This window comes from Cnephaeus nilssonii (genome assembly GCF_951640355.1).
Source record: "Cnephaeus nilssonii genome assembly, chromosome: 7".
Classification (NCBI taxonomy): domain Eukaryota; kingdom Metazoa; phylum Chordata; class Mammalia; order Chiroptera; family Vespertilionidae; genus Cnephaeus; species Cnephaeus nilssonii.
The window spans coordinates 73,701,854-73,729,045 of NC_137078.1; the positions used below are offsets into that span (position 1 = coordinate 73,701,854).

A 27,192-nucleotide genomic window follows, 5' to 3' on the forward strand; every position below is an offset into this window, starting at 1 on the left:
TGGTGAAGGAGGGAGTGTGATGCTGATGGGCCAAATGCTCTTATTATCCCCATTTTATAGACAGGGAACAGAGGCATAGAGAGAATTTAAGCGATGTCCCTCAAGGCACTCACTAATGAATAGAACTGGTATTAAATGAGGCTCAGGCAATTTGAATCCAGAGCCCACACTCTGTTTTTGTTTGCACATTTTATTTTATGTGCGTGTGTGTGATGAAATCTTTCAATCATACAGCAATGCACAGAGACTAATAAAAAGAAGACATTGTTCCTGTTGCCCGCTCTCTCCAGCCCATTGCCATGTAACCGCACAGCAGTTACATTCTCAATAGTGCTTATTTGTTTCTTTTGTCTTTTTTTTCTTCTTGGTCTGTCTTGCTAAAGGATTCTTTATCTTTTGTTTTCTGATTTAGTTGCTTTTTTTCTATTGGTTCTTTATCTTTTATTTGATTAATTCGGTCTTTAACATTTCCTTTCTTCTATCTTTGAGTTTACTCTTGTTCCTTTTCTTACTTTTGAGATGGATTCTCCTACTCAAATATAAATACTTGCAGCTCTACATTTTCCTCTTGGAGTTGTTCTAGTCATTTCCCACTAGTTTTGAAATGTAGAGTTTTCATTACCATTCAATTCAAATATAAAATTTTCACTAAGACTTCTTCTTTGATCTATTAATTATTTAGAAGATTTAAAGATTGTTCTAACTTATGGGGGATTGGTTATCTTTCCATTATTTACTTCTTTTTATTTTTATTATTATTTTTATTGTTTAAAGTATTACATATAGTAGTACATATATCTCCTTTTTTCCCCCCATTGACCTTTCCCCAGCCTCCCCTACCCTCTGTCGCATGCCCTCATCCCCCCCCCCCCGCCCCGCAGTGTCTTGTGTCCATTGGTTGTGCTTATATGCATGCATACAAGTCCTTTGGTTGATCTCTTTCCCCCTCCCCAACACTCCCCTGCCTTCCCGCTGTAATTTTTTAAAAAATATATTTTATTGATTTTTTACAGAGAGGAAGAGAGAGGGATAGAGAGTTAGAAACATCGATGAGAGAGAAACATCGATCAGCTGCCTCTTGCACACCCCCAACTGGGGATGTGCCTGCAACCAAGGTACATGCCCTTGACCGGAATCGAACCTGGGACCTTTCAGTCCGCAGGCCAACGCTCTATCCACTGAGCCAAACCGGTTTCGGCCTTCCCGCTGTAATTTGACAGTCTGTTTGGTGCTTTACTGCCTCTGAATCTATCTTTTTGTTCATCAGGTTATAATGTTCTTTATTTTCCATAAATGAGTGAGATCATGTGGTATTTTTCTTTCATTGCCTGGCTTATTTCACTTAACATAATGCTCTCCAGGTCTATCCATGCTGCTGCAAATGGTGAGAGTTCCTTTTTTATAGCAGTGTGGTATTCCATTGTGTAGATGTAGCATAGTTTTCTAATCCACTCATCTGCTGATGGGCATTTGGGCTGTTTCCAAATCTTAGCTATGGTGAATTGTGCTGCTATGAACATAGGGGTGCATAGGTCCTTTCTGATTGGTGTTTCTAGTTTCTTGGGATATATTCCTAGAAGTGGGATTACTGGGTCAAATGGGAGTTCCATTTTTAGTTTTTTGAGGAAACTCCATACTGTTCTCCACAGTGGCTGCACCAGTCTGCATTCCCACCAGCAGTGCACAAGGGTTCCTTTTTCTCTGCATCCTCACCAGCACTTGTCGTTTGTTGATTTGTTGATGATTGTCATTCTGACAAGTGTGAGATGGTAATGCATTGTCGTTTTGATTTGCATTTCTCGGATAATTAGTGACTTTGAGCATGTTTTCATATGTCTCTTGGCCTTCCTTCTGTCTTCTTTCGAAAAGATTCTATTTAGGTCCTTTGCCCATTTTTTTATTGGATCATTTATCTTCCTTTTATTAAGTTGGGTAAGTTCCCTGTAGATGTTGGAGATTAAACCTTTATCAGTGATAACATTTGCAAATATGTTCTCCCATACTGTGGGCTTTCTTGTTGTTTTGTTGATGGTTTCTTTTGCTGTACAAAAGCTTTTTATTTTGATGTAGTCCCATTTGTTTATTTTCTCCTTAGTTTCCATTGCCCTAGGAGCGGTATCGGTGAAGAAATTGCTTCGGCATATGTCTGAGATTTCTCTGCCTGTGGATTCCTCTCGTATTTTTATGGTTTCCCATCTTATGTTTAAGTCCTTTATCCATTTTGAGTTTATTTTTGTGTATGGTGTAAGTTGGTGGTCTAGTTTCATTTTTTTGCATGTATCTGTCCAATTTTCCCAACACCATTTATTGAAGAGACTGTCTTGACTCCATTGTATGTTCATGCCTCCTTTGTCAAATATTAATTGAGCATAGTGGTTTGGGTCTATATCTGGGTTCTCTATTCTATTCCATTGGTCTGTATGTCTGTTCTTGTGCCAGTACCAGGCTCTTTTGAGAACAGTGGCTTTGTAATACAGCTTGAAATCTGGTATTGAGATCCCACCTACTTTGTTCTTCTTTCTCAGGATTGCTGTGGCTATTCAGGGTCTTTTTTTATTCCAGATGAATTTTTGGAGAGTTCTTTCTAGGTCTGTGAAATATGCCATTGGTATTTTAATGGGGAGTCCATTGAATCTATAGATTGCTTTGGGTAGTACAGACATTTTAATGATGTTGATTCTACCAATCCATGAACATGGTATGTTCTTCCATCTGTTTACGTCTTCCTCAATCTCTTTTTTTCAATGTCCTGTAGTTTATTCCTAGGTATCTTAATTTTTTTGGTGTGATGGTAAATGGGATTGCTTTTTTAGTCTCTCTTTCTGTAAGTTCACTATTGGTGTATAGAAATGCCATAGATTCCTTGGCGTTAATTTTGTATCCTGCTACATTGCCGAATTCTCCATTATTTACTTCTAAGTTAATTCTTTGTGGCGAATGATATTAAGTTTTTTCCTTTAGTTAGAGACATATATGATATTAGAGGCCCAGTGCATGAATTTGTGCAGCAGTGGGGTCCCTCGGCCTGGCCTGCAAGATCAGGCCAAAACTGGCTCTCCGACATCCCCCGAGGGGTCCCGGATTATGAGAGGACACAGGCCAGGTCAAGGGACCCCACCGGTTGGCCAGCCGGGGAGGGACCGCGGGAGGGCTCCAGGGCATGTCCAGCCCGTCTCGCTCAGTCCCCATCAGCCGGACCCCAACAGCAAGTTAACCTACCAGTTGGAGCGTCTGCCCCCTGGTGGTCAGTGCACATCATAGCGAGTGGTTGAGTGGCCTTAGCATATCATTAGCGTATTATGCTTTGATTGGTTGAATGGCCCACTGGACAACTGGACACATAGCATATTAAGCTTTTATTATATAGGATTGGTTATTTTTTATTACTTGATATTTGCTACATTATCAATTTTTACAAATGTTCATTTGTGCTTGAAAAGAATATGTACTCTTCAATTGTTAGAGGCAGGGTTTTTTTTTTTTAATCTATCAATAAAATAACTTTATTTTTTTTTATTGTTTAAAGTATTACATATAGTAGTACATATATCTCCTTCCCCCCCCCCCCATTGACCTTCTCCCAGCCTCCTCTACCCCTGTGTCCATTGGTTGTGCTTATATGCATGCATACAAGTCCTTTGTTTGATCTCTTTCCCCCCCTCCCCAACACTCCCCAGCCTTCCCACTGTAATTTGACAGTCTGTTCGGTGCTTTACTGTAGATGCAGGGATTTTGATAAATGGTTTAGATCAGGGTCAACAAATGTCCTAAAAGGACCAGATAGTAAATATTTTCAGCTTTGCAGATAGTCTGTCAAGCTATTCCATGCTGCTGTTGTAACACAAAAGCAGCCACAGTCATGATTAAATAAATGAATGCTGCTATGTTCCAACAAAACTTTACTTATAGAAACAGGCAGTGGGCTGGGATTGGCCCCTTGGGCATAATTTGCCAATCTCTGCTTTAGACCAAGCTTGTCCATTGTCTTGTTAAAATACTCAGTATTCCTAGTAATTTCCTTTTGTCTGTTTACTCTATCAGTTGCAGAGAGAATTATGTTTAAATTTCCCTGCATGATAACGGATCTATTTCTCCCTGTCATTCTGCCAGGTTTTGCATTGTGTATTTTGAAGTTACTTGGTACAAACAAGTTCAGAATTGTTACAGCTTCATGAACCCTTTTAAAAAATCCTTAACAACATTCTTTGTTAACAAGCTGTTCTCTGATGGTAATAAAGTTATATCAGCTTTCTTTTGGCAGTATTTGTCTGGTAAATAGCCATCCATTAACGTTCAAATGTTTTAAGTATCTAGTTTATATATACTTGCCCCTGAATTTTCTACTCTCTTCTACATAACAAATAGTCCTATGGTCACTTTAAGTGACAACATAAAATATCAACTTAAAAATACTAGTATCTAGTCCTAGATATTAATCCATATAAACGTTAGCTCCATGAAGAAAGATATTTTATGTGTTTTGTATACACTGCTAAATCCCCAGGGTTGACTAATTCCTGGCACAGAAGAGGCCCTCAATACATCTTTATTGCATGTAGGCACGCTTGCATCTTCCTTTCAAGGTAAGATATCATCTGCTCTTCAATAGACAGGTTGCAGGTGGTTTCTCCCCTCCCAGCTAGGCCTTGTGACGGGTGGGAACTTGGGCTCAGGGAAAGGAGGTATGGTGAGTGTCTTTTCTTTTCACGCTCTTGCCCCCAGTTTATTGAACAGGGGGTTGGGAGAGGAAGCAGGGGCAATGAAGATCTTGTCTACTGGTCCTATTGGCTCTGCACTCTCGGGGCCAAGCAGAAGTCACAGTTGACTCCAGCTTCAAGAGAGGGAGAGGGAGAAACATCGACCTGCTGTTCCACAAATTTATGCATTCATCCATTGACTCTTGCATAAACCCCGACCAGGGATGGAACCCATAACTCCAGTGCATCGGGACAACACTCGCACCAACTGAGCTACCCGTGACCCAAAGGCACTGGAGAGTGAAAGCCTAAGGTAGGCAAACTCTGGAGGGGAGCTGCCACTTGGAAAAAGGGAGCCACCTGGGGTGAGCTTCCCATTTTGCAGCTGTTAGACCAATGTCGGGCCACAGCAACACGTGGGGTGGTGAAACTCCAGTGGTGGCAATGACAAGAAGTGAGAGGCGCAATCCTAGAAAAGAGAGACCCAGACATGTAGCCTCAAATTTTGTGTGAAATTTCCACCCAAATCTCTGAACCAGACCAGCACCCCGATCTTGAACTTCTAGCTTCCAGAACAGTGAGAAAATGAAGCAGCTGCAGTGTAAGCCACCCAGTCTGTGGTGTTTGTAGACAGCCTGAGCTGAGAAGTGCATCGAAGACTGCATCAGCGACTTAAACCTCCTCGCGAAAACCTGGAGGTGCAGATGTCACAGTCCTCATCGCACAGAAGAACACAAGACTCAGACTCAGTTAGAGTAACCTGACTGAGGTCACATGGTGAGTGACATATCCCGCCCTTCATACCCAGAGCCTCCCTTATATTTCCTAGTAACTTGCAGTTTGGGAAGGAGGCAGAATCCCTGACTGCATCCTGGCTGGGGGCTGGGCGCTCCTGGCTCTGCCCGCCACCTCATTCACACTCTCCTCGGGCACAGGCCACCCAGAGTGGTGACCTAGGGGGACAGAAAGAAGAGGAATCCGCCCAGGCTGCACATTCCTGCCCTGCCTTTGGGGAGGGCAACAAAGAAACCCCGTTAGCACTGAGCGTGTAGGTGGGTGGGAGACAGCGGCTTTTGTCTTCCCTCTGGTGCCCCTGGGCGCACACACAGCCCTCTTTCCAGCCCTGGCCATTCCAAGAGGGCGCCGGAACACCAGCAAACTCCTGCCAGGGACTCAAAAGCACTGAAAACAAATATGTAAAAAATCCACTCATCTCTCTCTTGGCACATAAAAGTCTGGTTACTTGCTATGTCGAAGTAGGCAGCAGAAGCGAAGAAGCTGACTGTGGAGCCTGTGACAGATATAATCTGTAGTAAAACCACCCTTGTCCAGGGCTTTTCAGTGTTCAGAGCACGTTCCTACCAACTCGGCTTTACCTTCACATCCAGCGTCAGAAGGGTGAGCCGCTGAGTATTATTATCCTATTTCACAGGTGAGGAATGAGGACACACAGAATGTAAGGAACTGGCTCAAGGAAATGCCAAGATTCCACCCTGGGGCTTCTTATTCTGAACGCCACACTCTTCCCTCTCAGAAGGCCCCACACTCGGGGGTGATAGCTGTTTCCCAACTGCTTCAGTGATAAATTTCCATCATTTACTTTTCACTGATCATTTTCCAGCTTTATCAAACTGCTATCCATCATTTTATAACTTAACTAGAGGCCCGGTACACAAATTCGTGCATGTGTGGGATCCCTAGGCCTGGCCGACAATCGAGGCCCATCAGGGGGCCAGCCAGCCAGGAGGAGGGACTGTGGGAGGTTGGCCTGCCAGCCCACTGATTGGGGCCCAAGGGGAAAACCATGGAAGGCTGGCAGCACACTGACCACCAGGGGGCAGCTCCTGCATTGAGCGTCTGCCCCCTGGTGGTCAGTGCACGTCATAGCAACTGGTCGACCGGTCATTCTGGTCATTCGGTCATAACAGTAGCTTAGGCTTATATATATATAGATAATAACCTTGTATAGTAGCAAAAGTAACACCTCATTTTCACTGAAGACAGAATCACATAGCCAATGTTAAGGAGTGGCCTGGACCCTAGTCCTGGCATTTTTCCTTGCAACCTACACAACCCAGCTACCAATCAACAGCCCAACAGCCCCAATCTCCATTTAAAAATTCTCTAATACTCAAGAAACTAGAAAACATATCTTGTGTCTGGTTAATGTTTTTGACAAGCTAGTCTTTCCCATGACACTTAGGAACATTAACTCACAGGAATAAGAATCAGAGTTAACATTTATTGGTGATCACCACCAAATTTCAGGCTCCATTCTAAATGCTTTATGTATAATAACTCACTTAATCCTCACCACCGTTGATCTTCAGAGACCCCTTGGCTCCATAAGCAGCTCCACCTCCCTACACCCCCGAAAGAGGGAGGGCCTTCAGGTGCATGGTGCACTCCAAGTTGTGAAGGGCACAACCTGCACAATTGGCTATGGCCTCCAACTTACTTGAGGCCTTCTCTCTCACAAGTGGGAATGCCCCTTTCTTTTCCAGAATCTGCACATTTTATCACTCGTTAGTCAACATTTTATAAAAGGCCTATTTCTCTGGATTGGTAGCAGCATTTATTCGGGGCTTTAAGTATGCGTGCACGGGTGTGAAGTTCTCTAGGCTTTTAAGGAACATGTAATTACAATGTGGTTTAACTCATAAAGCAATTAGGCTGAGCAACAGAGAAGATAAAAGGAGAAGGGCAGGCATGAGGTACCAGGCCAGGGACTTTACTACTCATGTGCACAAACACATTCAGTACGAAGAAAACACTGCCAAGTTCTACCACTGTCTCCATTTTACAGAAGAGGAAATGTAACCTCAGAAATTGCTCATCCTTCAAAACTCAGCTCAGGGCGTTAACTGATACAAGGGTTTTGTTTTGGCAATAAACATCAGGAGCCTTATATTCCAATTGACCCCGTAATGTACTTATTGCAATGAAATAATCAGAGATGGGCCTAAATAATATGTAGAGGGATGCTCATTGCAGCATTAATAAATGATATTAATTTTAATTAAGAATAGTAACAAATAAGGAACAGCTTAAATGATCACTGTGGAAATAGCTAAGTAGATTAAGGTGGATCCAAATAATAGGATATCAGGCCACTAATAATCATGTTTTCAAAATAATTGTGGGAAATGACATATAAAAATGTTCATAATATGCTAAGAGACAAATAAAACAATCCTCAATTACATATACAGTAAAAATCATTTCTAATTATATGTGTATATACATACAGAAAAAAAGACTACAAGGAAATACATAAAAACATTAACAGCAGTTGTTGCTAGGTGGTGGGATAGCAGGAGATTATTTTTTTCTATATACTTTCGTATCTTTTCAAATATTCCATAATGAACATGTAGTAGTCAGGGAAAAATGACATTGACTTCAAAAGCTGCTCAGGCAATAGTAGACTAGACTAAGAGTGGCTGAGTGCCTCCATCCCCTGAGCACCAAGCAGCCACATTAACTCATTCATTCTTTAGTCGAGAATTTACTACGTCTGGTTTACAGATGCACAGAGTGAAGCTCAAAGAGTATGGTGTCTTCCCCAGCTAACATGGAACCCACATTCATCTGTTTACTATCTCCAAAGCCTCAGTTCTTTCCTGTACCTGAAGCTCCTCCTTACTTCTACTGTGTCTGGGCAGGAGAAACAGCTACCCAGAGAAGGCAGTAACCAGGCCACCCCAAAGCTCAGGCGCTGTGACAGCAAAGACCAGGGAATCCCTTCTAAAGCAGGTAAGAGACATGAGCCTGGACAGATGGAGAAGTGCTTTCTGGTTGCACCACAAATCCATGGATTACATTCACATTTTCCACCATCACCAAGAGGGCTGCACTGGATGTCCTTACTGGCAACACCTAAAATCTCAAAACAACTTGATTTTCTGATTCTGATTCACTTTCCATTCCTCACCCCATTGGCTGACCTAGTGGCATCTCTTCCTGCTATTAGCCAGTTTTACCAATTCACCATCACCTGCAAACGAACACCCCTCTTGCGCCTAATTCTAGCTGAGTTGATTTTCACATTGTTTAAAGGTACCCCAGAAGGTCCAGATAAGATACCTGAGGTGCTGCTGGCGAGGGGTGGGCGGGGACAGTGAGGGAAGGGCCAGGCCAGGCCTGTTTTCCCCTCAACCCAGCCAGAGCAGTTCTGCCCATCTCTGTGACTGCTGGGCTTTGTTTGAAGAAGGGACTCAAGAGTGATTGGAAGCAACAGATCTAGATCATTAATAAATACATTATATGCTCCAGTAATTAAATTACTCCTGTAGAACCAACTCACAAGTGAGAACATGAGGAAGGTTCCTGTCAAGGCTACACTCACATCTCATCGATTCTAATTCCCTGGGCAATTCCAGCAGGGCCTGTCTTTTCTAAAGGTTGTCAGGGTCGATAGGAGGGAAGAGTGGGTAGGGGGAAGAAGGACAGGAGGGAGAGGAGAAAGGGAAAGAGGGAGAGGACAGGCAGGAAAATCAAAGGCTTTTGGCTTCTTCAAACACTGACATCAAAGGACACCTTGGACAAGTGTCCATTCTTTTATTTGTAGTTTCCCAATGAGTCATGGCCCTGGCCTCCGTGCTTTGGTAAGTGCCATTTCCTCTGCCTGGAAAGCCCTCCAGCACTGGTTCAGCCAGCAAACTCCCTACACCTCATCTAGGACACCCACCCCCTGGGAGCTACAGGCTTCTGGGGTGATGCCCAGCTCCCTGTGCCAACCCCAGTGGACTCGATCACAGCCCTGAGTTAGCCGGACTCCCCTCTGCTTCTCCTCTTCATGCCAGGCTGAACCCTCCTTGTCACCTCTACACCACAGTCCCAACTCCAGGCTCCAGGTGGCCATCGGTCTTTCTCACAGAGTCAGGCAGCCATGAGTTTGAGTCACTTAATAGCTGCAGGACACCCAGCACAGGCAGACTCAATAGAAGATTGGGGAGGAAGTCAGTGGAGCAAGGAGAAGCAATCCACGTGAAATGGGAGCCCATGCACACTGCTGGTGGGAGTGTAAATTGGTGCAGCTGCTATGGAAAACAGTATGGAGGCTCCTCAAAAAGTTATGCCAAAACCGGTTTGGCTCAGTGGATAGAGCGTTGGTCTGCGGACTGAAAGGTCCCAGGTTCGATTCCGGTCAAGGGCATGTACATTGGTTGCGGGCACATCCCCGGTAGGGGGTGTGCAGGAGGCAGCTGGTCAATGTTTCTCTCTCATCGATGTTTCTAGCTCTCTATCCCTCTTTCTTCCTCTCTGTAAAAAAATCAATAAAATATATTTTTAAAAAAAGTTATGACCATATGACCCAGTACTCCCTCATGTGGGTATAGATCCAAAAGAATTGAAAACAGGAACCTTGAAGTGATAGCACTCCATGTTCATTGCAGCATTATTCACAAGAGCCAAGATATGGAAACAACCTAAGTGTCCACCAATGAATAAACAGATAAACAAAATGTGGTCTATACATACAATGGAATATTATTCAACCTGCCATATGCAACAACATAAAGAACTTTGAGGACCTTATGCTACAGGAAATAAGACAGTCACAGAAGGACAAATACTGCATGATCCCATTTATATGCAGTAGCTAAATTAGTCAAATTCATAGACTCAAACCAAGGGCTAGGGGAAAGTTGTTGTTCAAGGGCATAAAGTTGAGCAAGACAGGTAAGGTTTAGCACGCTGCTGTACAGCCTTGTACTGTAGTTGGCAGTAGTGTACTGTACACTGAAAAAGGTGTTAAAAGGCAATATCTCATGTTAAGTGTTCTTACAAAATAAAATAATAAAATAAAATAAAACAATCAAATCCTAAATAATAAAAGGCTAATATGCAAATCAACAGAATGGCGGACCGACCAGTGGCTATGATGCACACTGACCACCATGGGGCAGATGCTCAACGCAGGAGCTGCCCCCTGGTGGTCAGTGCACTCCCACAGGGGGAGCGCTGCTTGCTCAATCAGAAGCCAGGCTCACTGCTGGCAAGCGCAGCAGGCAGCAGGAGCCTCTCCCACCTCCACAGCAGTCAGACATCCCCCGAGGGCTCCCCAACTGTGAGAGGGCGCAGGCTGGGCTGAGGAGACCCCCCAACCCCCAGTGCACGAATTTCACAGGCCTCTAGTAAAATAATAAAATAAGTGTGACCCATGTGACTAGCATTCTCTAGACTCACAATTTCTTCAATACAGCACCTGGCCAGTTCCTGTGTCTTGGCAAGCTGTGTCCTCTTTGCAGTTGTGTGGGCTGGAAGGGCAGGGGGAAGGTGGGCCGCCCCATCCAGATAGTAGCTCTGAAGAGAGAGTCCTCACCAACAGGTGAATTTGGTACAGCTCAGCCATCGGGCAAGACTGCTCAGAGCCAGGAGAGACGGGGCCCAGGACTATAAGGTAGTGAAATGCTGGGGAGGGATGGGTGAACACAGAGGGGACAATCCCTACCCAAACTCACATTCTCCACACAATGTACTCCTTGAGGTCACAGATTCCCTTTCCATAAGTTCATTCTATGTCACAAAATGTCTACATTCAGACCTCATACCCAGCTGCACATTACAGAAGAGAATGATTCTAATTCTTACAAGTGCACTCTAGGCCCGGGTAAAGACAGCTGGTGTGCTGTGGAGTTCAGAGGGATCAGGGCACTGGGTGGTCATTGGCAGGTCCCCACCCCGGACTCCAGGACTCCCCAGTGTCCCTACCTGATCTGCAGATGTTCACAACTGCCTTTGTCAGAACCAATTCCGAACCACACTGGGGACTTATTCTCCTTATTTAGAAGATGGTTTCACTTTTTGAAACAATCTAAGTTGCATTCCCAATTTGATTTGATAGACTTTTGCCTTTTGACTATGTCCAAAATGTAACCCCTCCTTAAGGGATGAAGAATGGCCTTCCCTGGGGAATTCTAGGATTGGATCACCGGCTCAGAAGGCATTTATTTCTGAGAGATACTTTAAAGCTGTGGTTCTCCTCCTTGGCCACCATGGAATCAACTGGGAAAAGGCGGGAGGGGAGGGGAGTGTAGATCCCAAATCTCACTCTCTGAGACTCTGGTGTAAGAAGCCTAAGGTGCAGCCTGGTGGGAATCTTTTCCTTCCTAGGTGCAGCCAAGATGGAGAACCACTAACACTGGTGGAACCACTGGGACTGTAAACCCACCCATGGGCACCCCACTCCAGTGGTGGTAGGTGCCCACCTGCATATTGTGGATTCTGTAAATTTCCAAAAGGCCCATTGTATAGAGCAGGGGTCCTCAAATTACGGCCCGCAGGCCACATGTGGCCCGCCGAGGACATTTATCGGGCCCGCCGGGTGTTTTTGCCGCTGCTGCCTGTCCTGCTTAGCAGCCGACTTAGCAGTGTGCATAGGAATTTGTTCATAGTTTTTTTTTAAACTATAGTCCAGCCCTCCATCTGTACTAGGGACAGTTAACTGGCCCCCTGTTTAAAAAGTTTGAGGACCCCTGGTATAGAGGAAAAACCTCAAGCTGATCAAGAATAGGGAACTCATACAATTTAACAAAAGGAAGATAAATAATCCAATTAAAAATGGGCAAAGGACCTAAATAGACACTTCTCCAAAGTGGACATACAGAAGGCCAAAAAGCACATGAAAAAAATGCTCAAAGTCACTAATCATCCGAGAGATGCAAATCAAAACAACAATGAGGTATCACCTCACACCTGTCAGAATGGTTATCATCAACAAATTAACAAACGACAAGTGCTGGTGAGGATGTGGAGAAAAGGGAACCCTCGCGCACTGCTGGTGGGAATGCAGACTGGTGCAGCCATTGTGAAAAACAGTATGGAGTACCTCAAAAAACTAAAAATGGAACTCCCATTTGACCCAGTTATCCCACTTCTGGGAATATAGCCCAAGAAACTAGAAATACCAATCAGAAAGGATATATGCACCCCTATGTTCATAGCAGCACAATTTACAATAGTAATATTTGGAAACAGCCTAAGTGCCCATTAACAGATGAGTGAATTAAAAACCTGTGGTACATACTAGTATATGCAATGGAATACTATGCAGCTGCAAAAAAGAAAAAAACTCTTACCATTTGCAACAGCATGGATGGACCTGGAGAGCATTACACTAAGCAAAATAAGCCAGTCATAGAAAGATAAATATCACAAGATCTCACTCACATGTGAAATCTAATGAACAACATAAACTAATGAACAAAAATAGACCCAGAGACATAGAAGCAGGAACAGACTGTCAAACCTCAGAGGGAAAGCAGGGGAGGGTGGGAAGACATCAACCAATGAACTTGTATGCATATATACATAACCCATGGACACGGACAATAGGGTGGTAAAGGCCTAGGGTGGGGGCGGGGGGCGGGCTGAGAGAGGTTAATGGAGAAAAAAGAAGACATATGTAATACTTTCAACAATAAAGAGGTTTTTAAAACTGCCCAGGATCTTAGAGCTCAAAGTACCAGCTCAGGAGCTTGGGCTCCTTCAGTGATGCTTGTCAAGCCCCCCATTGTAAGCACCTCGTCTGAGGCCACAGAGAAAAGGTGCTCCCCTCCACTCGCCTGCTTCCCTTTCTCCCCGGGAAGCCTCCTGCACACAGATCTCCAGCTCCCAGTGTATCCTGGGAACCTGACCTATGACAGGTGGTCCCAGCATTAAGAGCCCGGGAGGTGGGAGCAGTTTGGCTCTTCCTGGAATTTTCTTATCCCCATACCTGCCCGACTCACCCCCTCAGTGGCTCATCTCCAATGCACCATCGCCGAGAGGACTTCTCTGACAGTCCTATCGAACGTTTCCCTGCCCAAATCAATGCTAGCATGTCACCCTTCCCCCCCTTCTTCTATGCAGTCATCAACATCCGAAATTGTCTTGGTCTTTGCTTTCTTGTTCATGTTCTCCCGCCAGGAGGTAAGCTCCAGAGGAAAGATACCTGCTATGCTGATCACCACTGGGTACCCAGCTTCTAAGCAGCATGATGCAAGCCCTTAAGAAATATCTGTTGCGTGAATGGATGAGAAGATGCACATTCATTCACAGTGGAAAGCACTGGGCTGAGCGTTAAGAGCCTTTACCTCTAGATTGGTTTCTGCCATTAACTACTTGTGTGACTTTAGGGAAGTCCCTTGACCTTCCTGGGCCTCAGTTTTCTCATCTGCAGAATGAGGTGACTATATGTGGAGATTACTGGGGGTTCTGACAGCTCCAGCATGCTATCACTGTACATGGTTTTTCAGCTCAAAATTGCTCTCTCTGGAAACAACATGGGAATCATAGAATTTTTGAGCTGGAAAGGAGCTTCCTGGAGCATTTCCCAACATCCCTTGAGCGTGGGCTCTCAGATGTCAATTTCATGATTACACACATGCAAGAAAAACTTTCAAGTTAAAAGACCCAAAATGCTTAGAACAGTGGTTCTGGAAGCAGGGTCCATCAGGGTCTCCAGATGGCACTGCTGACCACAAGAGTTTGTTCTTGTCACTGATTTATAGCTCCAGCCCTGGCAGGAAACAGAGGCCACCAAGTCCAGCTTCCCACGCAATGCAGTGCCACATGGGAAGGCTGGTTTTGAGGCCTTTCATCCACTGACCAACTATATTGGAGGCCTACTGGCTTAGAGAAGGAAAGAAGAAAGGAAGGACATAAAGTGTCAGGATGACATTATCCCTAAATTAGAGACAAGGAAACGATGCTCAGAGAAGCTGAGTTTAGTCCAGAGCCAGAGGTATGAAGGTGGAGGTGGAACTTGAAGCCAGAGCTGCCTGACTCCAAAATCTGTGCCCTTTCCTCTGCCTCCTCAGGTCTGTAATTACTGTTAACAAAAGAACAGGAGGTCCCTGGAGCCCAGGAAAGAGCTAGGTGGGGCCTCAGAGCCTCTCCTGACCACTGCTGGCTTTAAGCATCATGGGAGACGTAAGCACCCCATCTGAGGCCGCAGACAAAAGGTGCTCCCCTTTCCTGAGCCCTGCTGGTCTGCAGACACACTTGTGGTGGACTGGCCAGTCCAAGCCAACTCTCCCTCTTGGGAGCTGGGTGTGAGACCCAGAGAGTGAAGAATGAGGAAGGCATGTCTACAGGACAGTGAGGACAGTTAAGTCAGGAGCATGGAGAAATCACCTGGGTCCAGAGATGCCTTGGTCTTGATGGTGGCCTATAACCCTGGTGGTGAGCTCTCTTTGGGGTTCGAAGGGAAGCTTTCAGGATAGTTTCTGGAACTCTCTTACCCACCAGTATCCTTATAATTAATCCTATCAACTAGACTATATGTGTTCTCTGTTCCCTGCAGCAAGAATGAGTCGAAGAACTCAGATCAGTGAAATTGGTAACTGGATTCCCACCTGGTAACCACCCCAACTTACTGGTTCTCAGCCAATCCTCATTTCTAGTGTTGACCCCTGAAGGAAATTCACAAGGTTCAAAAAGAATATGACCCATCTCCTAGAGTTAGCTGTGGTAGGATGGGACTGGCAAACCTAGGGGGTATTCTGGCTTTTTCTCTTCCTCCCCACTAAGTTCAAATGGCCAGTAAATCCTTGATGGCTCTACTTCCAAAGTATCCCCAAACCCAACAACTCTCTCCACTTCCACGGGCAAAGCCTTAGTCACACCATCACCATCTTTGCCTGGACTTTTGCAGTAGCAGATGATGGTCCCCTTTTTTCTACTCTTGCCCCTCTAAAATCCACCCCCCCCCCCCCCCCCGCAGAAGTTCAGACTTTCCAGGGGCTTCCCAATACCAATTCCTTAGCAAAGTCCACAAGAGCCTATAGAATCTGGCCCTTGCCTATCTCGTAAACTTCATCTCCCTCTACCCTTCCCCCAACACACACACACACAGCAAGGCCCTTTGATTTTCCTCCAACACAACAAGCTTATCTGCCTCAGGAACTTTGTACTTGCTCTCCCTACATATCTACCTCCTCTCATTGTTCAGGTCTTCCTCAAATGTCACCTCCTCAGAGAAGCCCTCCCTGACCACTCCAGCTCAGTCACTGTCACATTTTGCTCTTCTGTCTTCTACATAGCACCTGTCAGGACCTGATGTGCCCTATTCACTTTCTTGTCCCTAGCCTGGGAATGGCCCCTGATATCCAATAGGTACTTAAGTGTTTGCTGCTTGCCTGACTGACCAGCATTTATCTGACATCCCACCATCTCTGGGGATTCCGATTGGCCTCTGTCATGCTCTGTCTTTCCATTGCTTTCTACCTTAGCAGCTCCCAGGCAGGGGTGGCCCCTGGCTCTGCAGGGCCCATGCTGAGTCCAACGCCTCTAATGCGGATATGTGAACACATCTTTGCTGCAGAAGACAATGCTCCAGCTCTCCCTTCAGTGAATGGAAAAACTAGAATTCCGCCCCTTGGACACAAATAGCCCCATGAATCCCTTGCTTGCTTACTTTTTTTCAGGGTTTATATATATATTTTTTAAATTAAACTTGTTGAGATAATTGTGGATTCACATGGAGTTATAAGAAATAAAAATAGGGAGGTCCCGTGTACCCTTCACCCGGCTTCCCCCAGTGATAACATCCCGTAAAACTACATTAAAATATCACAATATCAAACCTGGATACTGTCATCGATACAGGAAAGATACAGACCACTCCCGTCACCACAAGGATCCCTCGTGTTGCCGTATTTTGCAGCTACCCCCGCACCACCCCCCACCCTGACAACCACTAAGCTAGTCTCTCTTTCTATAATTTAGTCATTTCACTCCTTGCTTTCTTCCCGCACTTTCAGACCCCACAGCCTTGCTGTTGGACTCTTGGCTGACTCGCATCCGCTTGTGGTCAGCCTCAGGTCTGGCCTTCCCTTTCCTCCTGAGTCATCTTGTCTGATCTTAGCTCTTAAATGACATTTTGATTTTTTTAGGACATTCTTTCTAATTCATCCGGGGTTTTTCACGTCAATCTCCATCTTCCTAAGGAGGCAGCATCTGCCTATGCAAAGAGCATGGACTTTGAATCTGTCTCCACTTCTCTGAGCTTCTGTTTCTTCATCTAGACCAGTGGCCGGCAAACTCATTAGTCAACAGAGCCAAATATCAACAGTACAATGATTGAAATTTCTTTTGAGAGCTGAAAACCGACTTCTGCGCATGGGCCACGAAGTTTCAATCGCACTGTACGTGCGCGCCCACACGTGGTATTTTGTAGAAGGGCCACACTCAAGGGGCCAAAGAGCCGCATGTGGCTCGCGAGCTGCAGTTTGCCGACCACGGATCTATACAATGGGGTCATTAATACCAACTTTGCCAACCTGTGGAGATTAAATGACACAATGAGGTGACTGCCCAGTACCCAGCATGTGCAGGCATTCGATGCTTGGTAGCTGGGAGAGGTAATCAGGCACAATTTAAGACCAGCTGCAAATCTCAGCAACTCAACAAAACCCCATCCCTGGAGGGGATTAAAGTCAGAAAGGGCACATGATCCTAGAGCTGAAATCCCACGGTATTTTCATAACAGCTGACAACTGGACTAAGTTATCATCTCTCAAAAAGGTGTCAAGTGCCCTGGCCAGGTGGCTCAGTTGGTTGGAGCGTCATCCACATACCCCAAAAGGTTGCGGATTCGATCCCCAGTCAGGGTGTGCACAGGAGGCAACCAATCAATGTTTCTCTCTCACACCTTTTCTCTCTCTAAAAAAAAAAAATCAAAAAAAAAAATCAATAAAAACGTATCTGTAGGGAGCGGCTATAGGGTTAAGCCTCGGACTGACGTGTTGGCAAAGCCACAAACAAGTCCCAGCTTAGAGGGCACAGCCCTCTTAGCATAATTAAGCTTGACCTTATGATTCTCCCTAGATCTTATCTGGGTAGCTAATGGGCTGTGGGAGGTGCAGTAAGTGCTGCCAAAACAAGTGAAACTCACAAGAACATCGTAACTATGGTGACCACTATCTTGTTTACCTCTGGCTATAAAATAAAGGCTCAGCTTGCCCCCTCCCTCAGGCTCAAGGGTTGTGCTGGTGTGGCACACATATCCTTGGGTGAGGATTAAATAAAAGGGGAGGGGGGCGAGCATTTGGGGAGAGCTCAGGAATGGATCATCAGAAATCTGCCAACCAACAACATTCATCACACAACGTGCTGTGTGCCCTTGCCAAGTTTCTCTACCTCTCTGGGCCTCCACAGGGGAACAAGCCTCAATCTGTGGTTTCCTTGCCCCACGCTTCAGGGTCCACAGAGGAGAGCAAGGTGGGGCCCCACAAAGATCTCTGGCCTCTTCCTCCCCTCGCCCACCAACCCAAAGCGGCCTGTTATTGGTTCTCATATCAAGAATCCAAAAGGGTTTTCCTTTGAAGAGGCTCCGGTGGTTCAAGAACTCTTGAGCCCACATCCTGATCACTGCTGAGGATGACCATTGCTGAGGTTCCTGCGGCTCCAAAGGTCTGCGATCCCAAGTGCTCGCTCTTGTGTACAGTGTGGGCTCTCTGTGGAAGAGGCAGGTCTAAGCTGCAGGACCAGGAAGCCTCCTTTGACCCTGGAGATGCAGGTAGGGCTTCCTATGGGCACTTCTGGCGCCTCCTTCCTAACTAAAGAGTCAGAGGCCCAGAGCATGAGCAGCGGCAGCAGGGTGGTGGGAGCACTGTGCATGTGTGCAAATCCGTGAGGGAGGGTGCCGACTCGGCCCTGACTGTGGGTACATTCGGGGGTGCGAGGACCCCGCGTGAGTTGCAGCATGGCTGACTCCGACACCCAGTTCCAGCAGAGGATCTCCTATGACATCCTTCTCCTGACCAAGGCGGGAGAGGGAGCAACAGTCCACCTTGCTCAGCTTCATAACCTCTGGTGACCCCGCTGGATGCCGACTCGGCCCAAACTTTGGAAACATTTGCCCCCTTGCTTCTCTTATGTCCATCTTGGGAAGGTCAGAGCGGCACTGTCACATGTGACTACTTAAGTTAGGTACAATTTAAAATCCAACTCCCCGCTGCACTTGCCAACGTCAGGTGTGGCTCTGCGGTGGACAGCACAGCTACAGAACAAAAAGTGCGATGGCACGGTGTCCCCTAGAACTGTTAGGGAGGCCTGAGTCCAGTCCTCCCCATACCGCCTTCTACAAATCCCTTTATCAGGGTCCCCACATCCTTATCCCTTGTTCCTAAAGGGCCTGGACTGGGGTGAACCGTGCTCTCCCCCTTCCCCCGCCAAGTTCATGTTCATCCAGACCTCACACTATGACCTTATTTGGAAATAGGATCTTTGCAGATGTAATTAGTCAAGATGAGGTCATACTGGATTAGGGTAGACCCCAAATCCAGCACGACTGGTGTCCTTAGAAAAAGAGGAGACAGAACTCTCACAGGGAGGCCATGTGACCACAGCAGGGCGGCAGTGACACATTCGCATGCCCAGCAGCTCCCAGCGCAGCCGGCAGCTGCCAGACCCTAGGAAGAGTGAGAAAGGCTTTCCCCCACAGCCTGCAGCAGGAGCGTGGCCCTAATGACACCTTGTTCTTGGGCTTTTGGTCTCCAGAACCGCGGGAAATGAATTTGTTGTGTAAAGCCACCCAGTTTGTGGTAAATTGTCACAGCAGCCCTAGGAATCTATAGGGGACCCAAATGGAAACCCCCACATTCTCATCCAGCTCCTCCCTCCTTCTCTCCCAGACATCTCAGACCTCATCGGATCCTTCAGATATTAACCTCCAGGCATGGCACCCACCAAGCTGATCAGATCCCGCAGGTCCCAGGACAAGAGAAGCCAGAGGAGACCTGGCACGGGGGGCGGGTGCAGGTCGCTGGCTGGTGGGGCTCCCCACACGTGCAGGGCCCTCGGTAAGTATCTGGAGACTCCCAGAGAGCCTGCGAAAGCCAGGACCTCCTCTCCATTCAGTCCTAAAACAGTATCACAAGGCTCCCGGAGAGCAACAAGCCCCAGGCAGTCCAGGCAGTGGTTAAACAGTGGAGCCTGATAGCTTACTTTATTAACCAGCTAAATCAAAGAGCTGTGATAGTCTCTGTCCGGTAATAAAACGCAGGAAGGAGCTGAATCACCCACCTATTAGCATAATAGATGTGGCCTGGCTGAGCCTGGGCTGGACCACAACAAAGCCAGCCAGCGTTTCCGCCTCCAACCCTGCCACCTCCTCCGCCCGTCCCGGCACCGCACGGCGCACCTGTCCACATCCACCTGCCCGTGGGTGAGGCTGCATCAGAATTGTCTGTGGTGGCTTGCTTTGTAAATACACCCAGAATTCTCCCTCTCAAACACATTCCCTCCCAACTCCTCCAGGACCCCACCATGACCCCAAACAAGAAGACACCAAACGCCAGAAATCCAGGGTTTATTGAATCACTTCTTTGAGGAAGCAGCCAGCACCAGGTTTTTACAATATTTCATAAACAGGTGCAAAGCCCCCAGATGCAATTGCTGCACAGCATTGAGAAGCCACAGTGCCCCCTAGAACCAGCATCTCCTCTGACCACACGGAGCCAGGAGACACCCTACTTTGTGCCCTGCACCCCACCGTCGCACTGTTCCTCAGGCACTCTCTCCTGTAGCTTTAAAACGGGAAAGAAGGGCATAGCTGTAAAAAGACAGGTGTGAAATCGCTGCCTTCCTTCAGGCAGTGTAGTAGCGGGGCCACTCTGAATGGGTTACCTAATGTTCTGAGCCTCAATTTCCTCACATGAAAATGATGACTCCAAGGACCAGCGTGCACACATGCAGAGCCCTCGGTAAGTATCTAAAGTGCTTAAGAGTTTGGTATATCATAGATGCTCCATTAATGTTACTTATTAATTATTTTGATAAATCGTGTGCCTAACAGACAGTAAGTACTCAACAAAAAATAATTACTATTATTTCTAAAGCAACATCTAGCAAAACCAAGCTCCAGTCTGGCTGGTGTGGCTCAGTAGTTGAGCACCAACCCATGAACCCGGAGGTCACCACTTCTATTCCGGGTCAGGGCCCATGCCCGGGTTGAGGGCTCCATCCCAGTGTGGGGTGTGCAGGAGGCAGCTGTTTCCCTCTCTCTATGCTTTTCCCTTCCTCTCTCTCTAAAATCAATAAAAACACTTTAAAAAAAAAAAAGCTCCAAATGCAATAAAACTTATCATGAAAAAGTTTATGGGAACAGATTTAACTCCACAACTATCCAAATTATAGCCCTCAGAAACATCCCCACTCATGTGAAGAGCAGGGTCCAGAAAGCTCCACGAAGCCACGTGCAACCAGGCTGGCAGCTCACTCCCTGCTGCGCCATCACTGGCTCTTCGTGAAGGCCCCTTGATTTATCACCGCACTGCGCCTGAACTCTTCGGCCAGGAGGTCTGCTCCATTAGGTCCCATTACTTCAGGCCATGTTCGCAGGCAGCCTCTGGGGCTTCGTGCACTTCCATCAGGAAGTCCTGCCGGGAAGAGTTCCAGGTGCCCCTGTGCTAATGCGATTTAGCCTCGCAGCACGCAGGTCCACTGAGAATCCTGACATGAGTTCATTCTTCTTCCCAAGAGAGAAGAGGGCAGGAAGAAAGAAAAGGGAGAGGCATTCTTGCTTGACCTCTCCTGAGATGGTGATGTCCCTTTTCATGTGCTTCTGGGATCTGCCAGTCAGAGGGTGATTTTAGCCCCGCCCTTCTCGCCAGAGTGTGAGGGAGGCACTGAGGCCAGCAGCCTCCTCTTGGCCTGCGATGAGATCTGCAGCTGGGATCTGGCCACCTGGCGCTGACCTGGGGGGACCTCAGATTCATTCGCCAGAGCTTTCCGGAATGGGCATTTGGTATGCAGAAGGGTTTTTATTTCAAGTTAAGGCTTTTCTTACACTCAAAAGCAATTTACCCTGGAAATTATTACTATGAAGACAAGAATGAAGGATGCACGCATTTAGCTACAAGTCAGCTCCATTCTCCCTGACAAGCCACCTTCACGTCCTCCCAGAGCAAAGAGCTGAGGAAACACGAGAAGTGGGCACACCCGGTACACAGCAAGGCCCAAATTTCATGGCATATGTGCCTTTCCAGATGACTGCATGGATACGCTCCATAACACATTGTTAAAGTGATAATTAGCGATAGACTTGGTATGAATATTCCAAATAAAATTTCTCTCCACAACAGTTGATGGAGACAAAGGGCATCACACAAAATGTAAGAAGTATCACAGGGATTTGTGTGTGTGTGTGTGTGTGTGTGTGTGTGTGTGTGTGTGTGTGTTTAAAAAGGCATTGGGAATACATCACAAGTTGATGTCAACACACTGAACATCTCAGGATCCATTTTCAATGGAAGGTACGTGAGCATGTATATTTCTCCCTCAGTGCTGAGGAAATATAATATGATGCCCCCCTTCACAAAACACCAAACTCCAAGAAGAGAAGAGAAACCCAATTCTGGAAGTTACTCTTCTGTTGCCCTGCTTAACAGCAGCTAAGGATACTAAAGATGCGAAGTGATAAAAACAAAACAGAGGGAACGCGAGGAATCGGCATAAAGTAACTCCAACCAGGGTGACTCACACTTGAAGAGAGAGAGAGAGAAGGCTTTTATTCATGCTTCACATTTCCCCCCCAAATGAAACTGCTGAAGGCTGCAGCTCTGCCCCCACAACCTTTACACACATTCCCATTTGTTAATTCATCGTGATTCTGCTCCACATGGAGCAGCGGTGCTGCCAATGGCACCCTCCCTCCCCTCCCCACTGCCTAATTCTCGAGGGCAGACAACAGACTCCAGGCATCCAAAGCAACGAGAGTGAGGAGGAAGCGAGGGAACCTCTGACACCAGAAGAACAAAAGGAGGGTCCCCAGACCCCACTGCGTGGCCGCGGATGGAGAACCAGCGCCGCTCAGGGGCCTGGAGAAGCCCACCCTGCGGGGCTTAAAGAGCACACGGAGAGGAATGCAATCAGCAGTGCCACCGTGTCTCCTCTGTTATCGGCAGGGACCCTGTGCTTACTCAGAGGGGATATCCCATTTGAAGGGTGACGCTGAGCTCAGGAGGGAAATCGGGGGCAGCGTGCACACATGCAGAGCCCTTGGCAGGCAGAAGCCCTGCTGCCTCCCCGCAGTCCTCCCGGACATCACCCGACACCACTTCCTGCCTTAACTGGCTATGGAGTCCAAGAACATCCTAAAGCCATCTCCACACCCCCTTCAATTTCTAAACGAGGAAACCGGAGACCAGAGATGTTGAATGATGTGCCCAACACCAAGGCTTGAGAACAAGTGGCAGGACTGGTTTCAGACCTAGGACCTTCACTGAGCGTCAGTCTTACTTTTCTATTAAAACGATGCTACTCCCTTCTTTCCTTCCTTGGACTAAATTAACGTCCAAACCACGGAATTGTCTTGGAAGGAGTAAAATTAAACATTTAGATAAGAGTTTTGAGAAAGGAAAAAGTACCATCTAGTATAGGATAATCTCAGCACTGTGGACCTCCCAGTCCTACCCGGCTTCTTCAGGACCTGAGGGAAGCCCGCCTCAGTGCAGAGGGGCACCAGGAGCAGCGGGGCGGGGAGAGGGAAAAGGGGGGGTTGGGAGGCAGGGCTGCAGGCAGCCCCCAGGACTCACACTTCTGCTGCAGAGCCTTTGCCCTGCCTCTTCCTTCTGCAGGTGCTACTTCCTCGGAGACCATGGCGTATCCGCAGGGCTCAGTCTCTCTCCTCCTTCAAGTCTGTAATCATATGCCCCCTTCTCAATAAGGCCCACACTACAGTCTTTAAAATGGTACCCTGAGACTCCCCATCTCCTGCACCCTACTTAATTTTTTCCATAGCATTTATCACATTCTCAGACTATATAATGTACTTATTTATTATGTTTTTTTGACTACCACCTTCCATTTCTAAAGAATATACACAAGGACAAGGAGTTTTATCTTTTTGTTCACTCTGGATTCTCCTGGGTCTAGAATAGTACCCGGCACATAATAGATGCTCAGTAAATACTGGTTGACTAAATGAATGAACAAATAATTGCTCTGTCCCTTTGCTTCTCGTCCCTCCACTCTCTCCCTCAGCAACAACCACCTACTTCACACACACACACACACACACACACACACACACACACACACACAGAGCTTTCTGCTTTTTTCTCTCTTCTCTACCTGTACCCAGGCCTACCACTAAGATCAACAAGGATAGTTTAGGCTAAACTTAAAAATTCAGTAATAATATTGCCAAGCCCTCCATTAAACACTCATATTTTATATACATATGGAGTTTTATATGCATTAAAAAACCTCTAGAATGATACACAAGAAACGGATACCACTGGATATGTCCGGGGACCCAGATGGTTGTGCTTTTATACTACTTGAATTCTGAACTATGTGAATATACTTAACTATTAAACGTGTTTAATTAAAAGTAAAAATGGGGGGGATCCTCACATATTTCTCCACTCTTGTCCTCAATGCCATGTTAGTACCCATTTTTCTGGGTGAAGGTCACTAAAACGCTGTCTGCCTTGGGTGAGGAGGGCGAGGCAGGGTGGCAGTTCTTTTCTCTAGTTCCCACATTTTCTTAAATGAGATTGTTACTTTTATGAAAATGAAATAATGGGAAAAGTTTCCATCAAGCAGAAGGATATGAATTAATGCAAGTTCCCCTACATACATAAAACATGGAGACTTTGTTTCAACTCATGAATCCCTTTACCTTTAATTTTGCTCACTCCCATTTGGATTTCTCATTTAACAGATTTCCGAATATGTTGCCTAAGATGGTGCTAAGGTCTCTGGAGGTGAAAATGAAGGACACAGACAATGCCTTCAAGGAGGTGGTACCCAGGGAGGATGACCACAAGCAAGCAAGTCTCACTGCCTAACAGACACTCGAAAATGACAGCTGAGATGAATGGGCCAGTGGATCGTGTGTGACTTCAGACTGGTACACATTTTCTGCCCTGAGATGTCTAACTGAACTTACTCCACAAGGGAGTACATGTGGGTCATTAGGCATTGACCTTCTCTAGGCTGTGATTTTCCTAAGGATGGAATCCCTATTATTTAATTCATCTTGGTCTTCTCATCCTCCAACTTGGCACCTTGCAACAGTTGCTGCTCCATAAATGGGTTATGAATGAATGAATAACTATTTCTCAGTAGACAATGAGGAACTGCAAGATATACCCCAATTCCACACTCAGACACCACCTCTCCCTCACTCACCATCTGCTGAACTCCACCGTCATTCATAGCTATGCTCTGTCCTGGGCAAGGCAATGTAGGCTGAGTAACCCGAGTGCGGATATGGGAAGTCCCCTAAGAAAAGGCACGTGTGCCTTCCCAGTGTCTAATACATTTAGGCACAAAGTAGTTAATGCTGGCTCCATACTTTGAGGTCTTTGTAACTTTCGTTAATTGTCCTTTGATCTCTTTCTGGGGAATTACCTTAAGAAAATAATCCATGTGAAGATTAAACTAGAACCACGGTCATTCGTGCTGCTTAAAATAGAAGAAAGCTGGAAACAATCTAAACGCCTGTCCATGTGTGATTAGGTAAACAAAGACAGTACATCTCTGTAATTGGGGATAGTACTCTTACATTACAGTGGCTACAGACTCATGTAACTCGTGGCAAAATAATAATAATAAAATAAATGGGGATGTGCATTCTTTGAGCTATATCCATGAGGCTTTATTTCTTTACACAAAATTATTTAGCACCCTCATTTTTTTGTAAATTACAAGTGGCCTCAGTTTCCTCTTCTGTAATTAAAGGTATCACTTGATCATTTTTTAAAAGCTTGTATAGAAAAGCTGTTGTGATAAGGCATTAAATGACAATGAATGTTATCAGAGAATATGTGTGGTGCTGTGACATTAGTTACATGTGTATGTACATGTGACACTAGAGCCTAGACAGGGATCTGGGAGGCTCTTCAACAGTCGCAGTGGCTGTCTTTGGGGCAAGTAGGATTAGGGGATGGTTTTCTCTTCTTCCATTTGTCTTTCTGATGCTTAAATCATAAGCATGTGCCACTTTACAATACTGAAAATAACAACCAAAGTTACTTTGGTTGCAGAAAGAAAAGAACAACGCCCCTGGATTAGGAGAGACTCTAAAAGGTGAGAGTAAGAGTTGTGAGAGTAAAACCAGCTGAAACATGGAAAGAAGCCGGGCCTCGCTAATGCTGCTTTCTCCCAGGGAGGGAGCCGGGCTCTAGTCACCTCCAAATTGACAAAGACTACACTTTCTCGCACACATCCAGCCAAAGCACGTCTGCCAAATATGAGGTCCCCACCAAGAGAGGCAGAGTCGCCACTGTGTGAGTCTCACCTGGGACAAGGCAGGGAGGGGAGAGGCGCAGGGAGCCGATGGCAGGAGACACTGACCAGGCCAGGTAGCAACTGTCAGAGTGGACCCTGTTCACCAACGAAACAGGTGTGACATGAACTTGGCAACTTCTGAGACACAGGAATGTCTAGAGGTGCTTCTAACCTAAAGAGACCCAGTTTCGGGTAAGACTGTTGAATCCAGCACTCGGAGGCAGAGGACGTTAACATTTCCTCATAGAGCAGGTTACCCAGAACTCCCAGAGCTGAAGCAGGAATCGCCTGCTGAAAGGCGGACATGAGATCGTCACAGTCCATGGGGAATGGCATCCAGGATAGAATCCAATGCAGGAGGGAAATTCTCTTCTCACAATATCCATTGGCAAAACTGGCCGCAACTCAATAGACAATTTCCTCAGGGGCACTCTAAAGAACGTTAGGACTCGTGCTGCATCCTTGGCTTCTCTGGTCTTTGTTCCAGCATTTGCAACTGCAAAGTGAGAAAGACCCCTGTGTGTGCTCCATTCAGTGGCTCCTGGACAGACAGCTCGGGAACTGCTGTGGGTGGCTCCTGGTCATTGCTGGCATCTGCAAACAGGGAGAGTGCTTATCACAACGGGACTCAACCATTCTCCTGCTTTCATCATGTCAACACTGAACAGAAATGAGACAGAAGCTGGAGTGGGCAGTGGGCAGGACGCAGCAGGAGCCTGGGGAGGGAGGCAGTACAAGAGGTTAACCAGAGAAGCAGGGCCAATGGAATAGCAGGAGGAAGGGAGGAAGGACGCAGGGATGAAGCGGCACGGTCAGAGAGGAAGGATTCAGAAAGGGGCAGAAGGTGTGAGCAGAGAGGCAAGGCCAGCATGGGCTGAAGAGCTCAGATTCCTCGCCATGCCCTGTCACCTCCTGCTTTACCATCTGCCTCCCATTCTTTGTCTTCTGGCCCAGTAGGGGGTCATCCCAGCCCCACCTCCCAATTCCTACCTACTCCTAGCCCAACTCTAAGCCCTACCAGAGAAACAGACTTACCGCCACGGTTCTTGGGCCTGCAAGTCCCCAGTTCCAGCCGTCCTTGGGGCTCCTGCCGGTGTGGGTGCAACCCTTCAGGTGTTGGTTTCCTCAGTATTGCAATCTGTGCTTTCCAGAATCTCCTTTCTTCCCATTCTTCAGGAAGATGTCAGGACGTTTTGTCCCTTGACTGGACAAGATCCAGCAGGAGTAGGCAACGCACGGCCAAATCCGAGACACCAGACTGAGA

At 46.6% G+C, this 27,192-nt stretch overlaps 1 protein-coding gene across 2 annotated transcripts in view; it reads right to left on the reverse strand.

Moving 5' to 3' along the window:
* Positions 1-27,192, reverse strand: part of HIVEP3 (HIVEP zinc finger 3) — a 402,195-nt gene that overhangs the window by 229,230 nt on the left and 145,773 nt on the right. Inside the window, exons 3-4 of one of the 2 annotated variants that reach the window (XM_079777695.1) lie at positions 26,964-27,186; positions 25,939-26,522 (exon numbers count right to left, since the gene is read on the reverse strand). The exons of the other annotated variant lie outside the window; for it this stretch is intronic. The gene's annotated coding sequence lies outside the window, so the exon portion shown is untranslated. The remainder of the gene's footprint in view (positions 1-25,938; positions 26,523-26,963; positions 27,187-27,192) is intronic. 2 annotated transcript variants of the gene reach the window in all.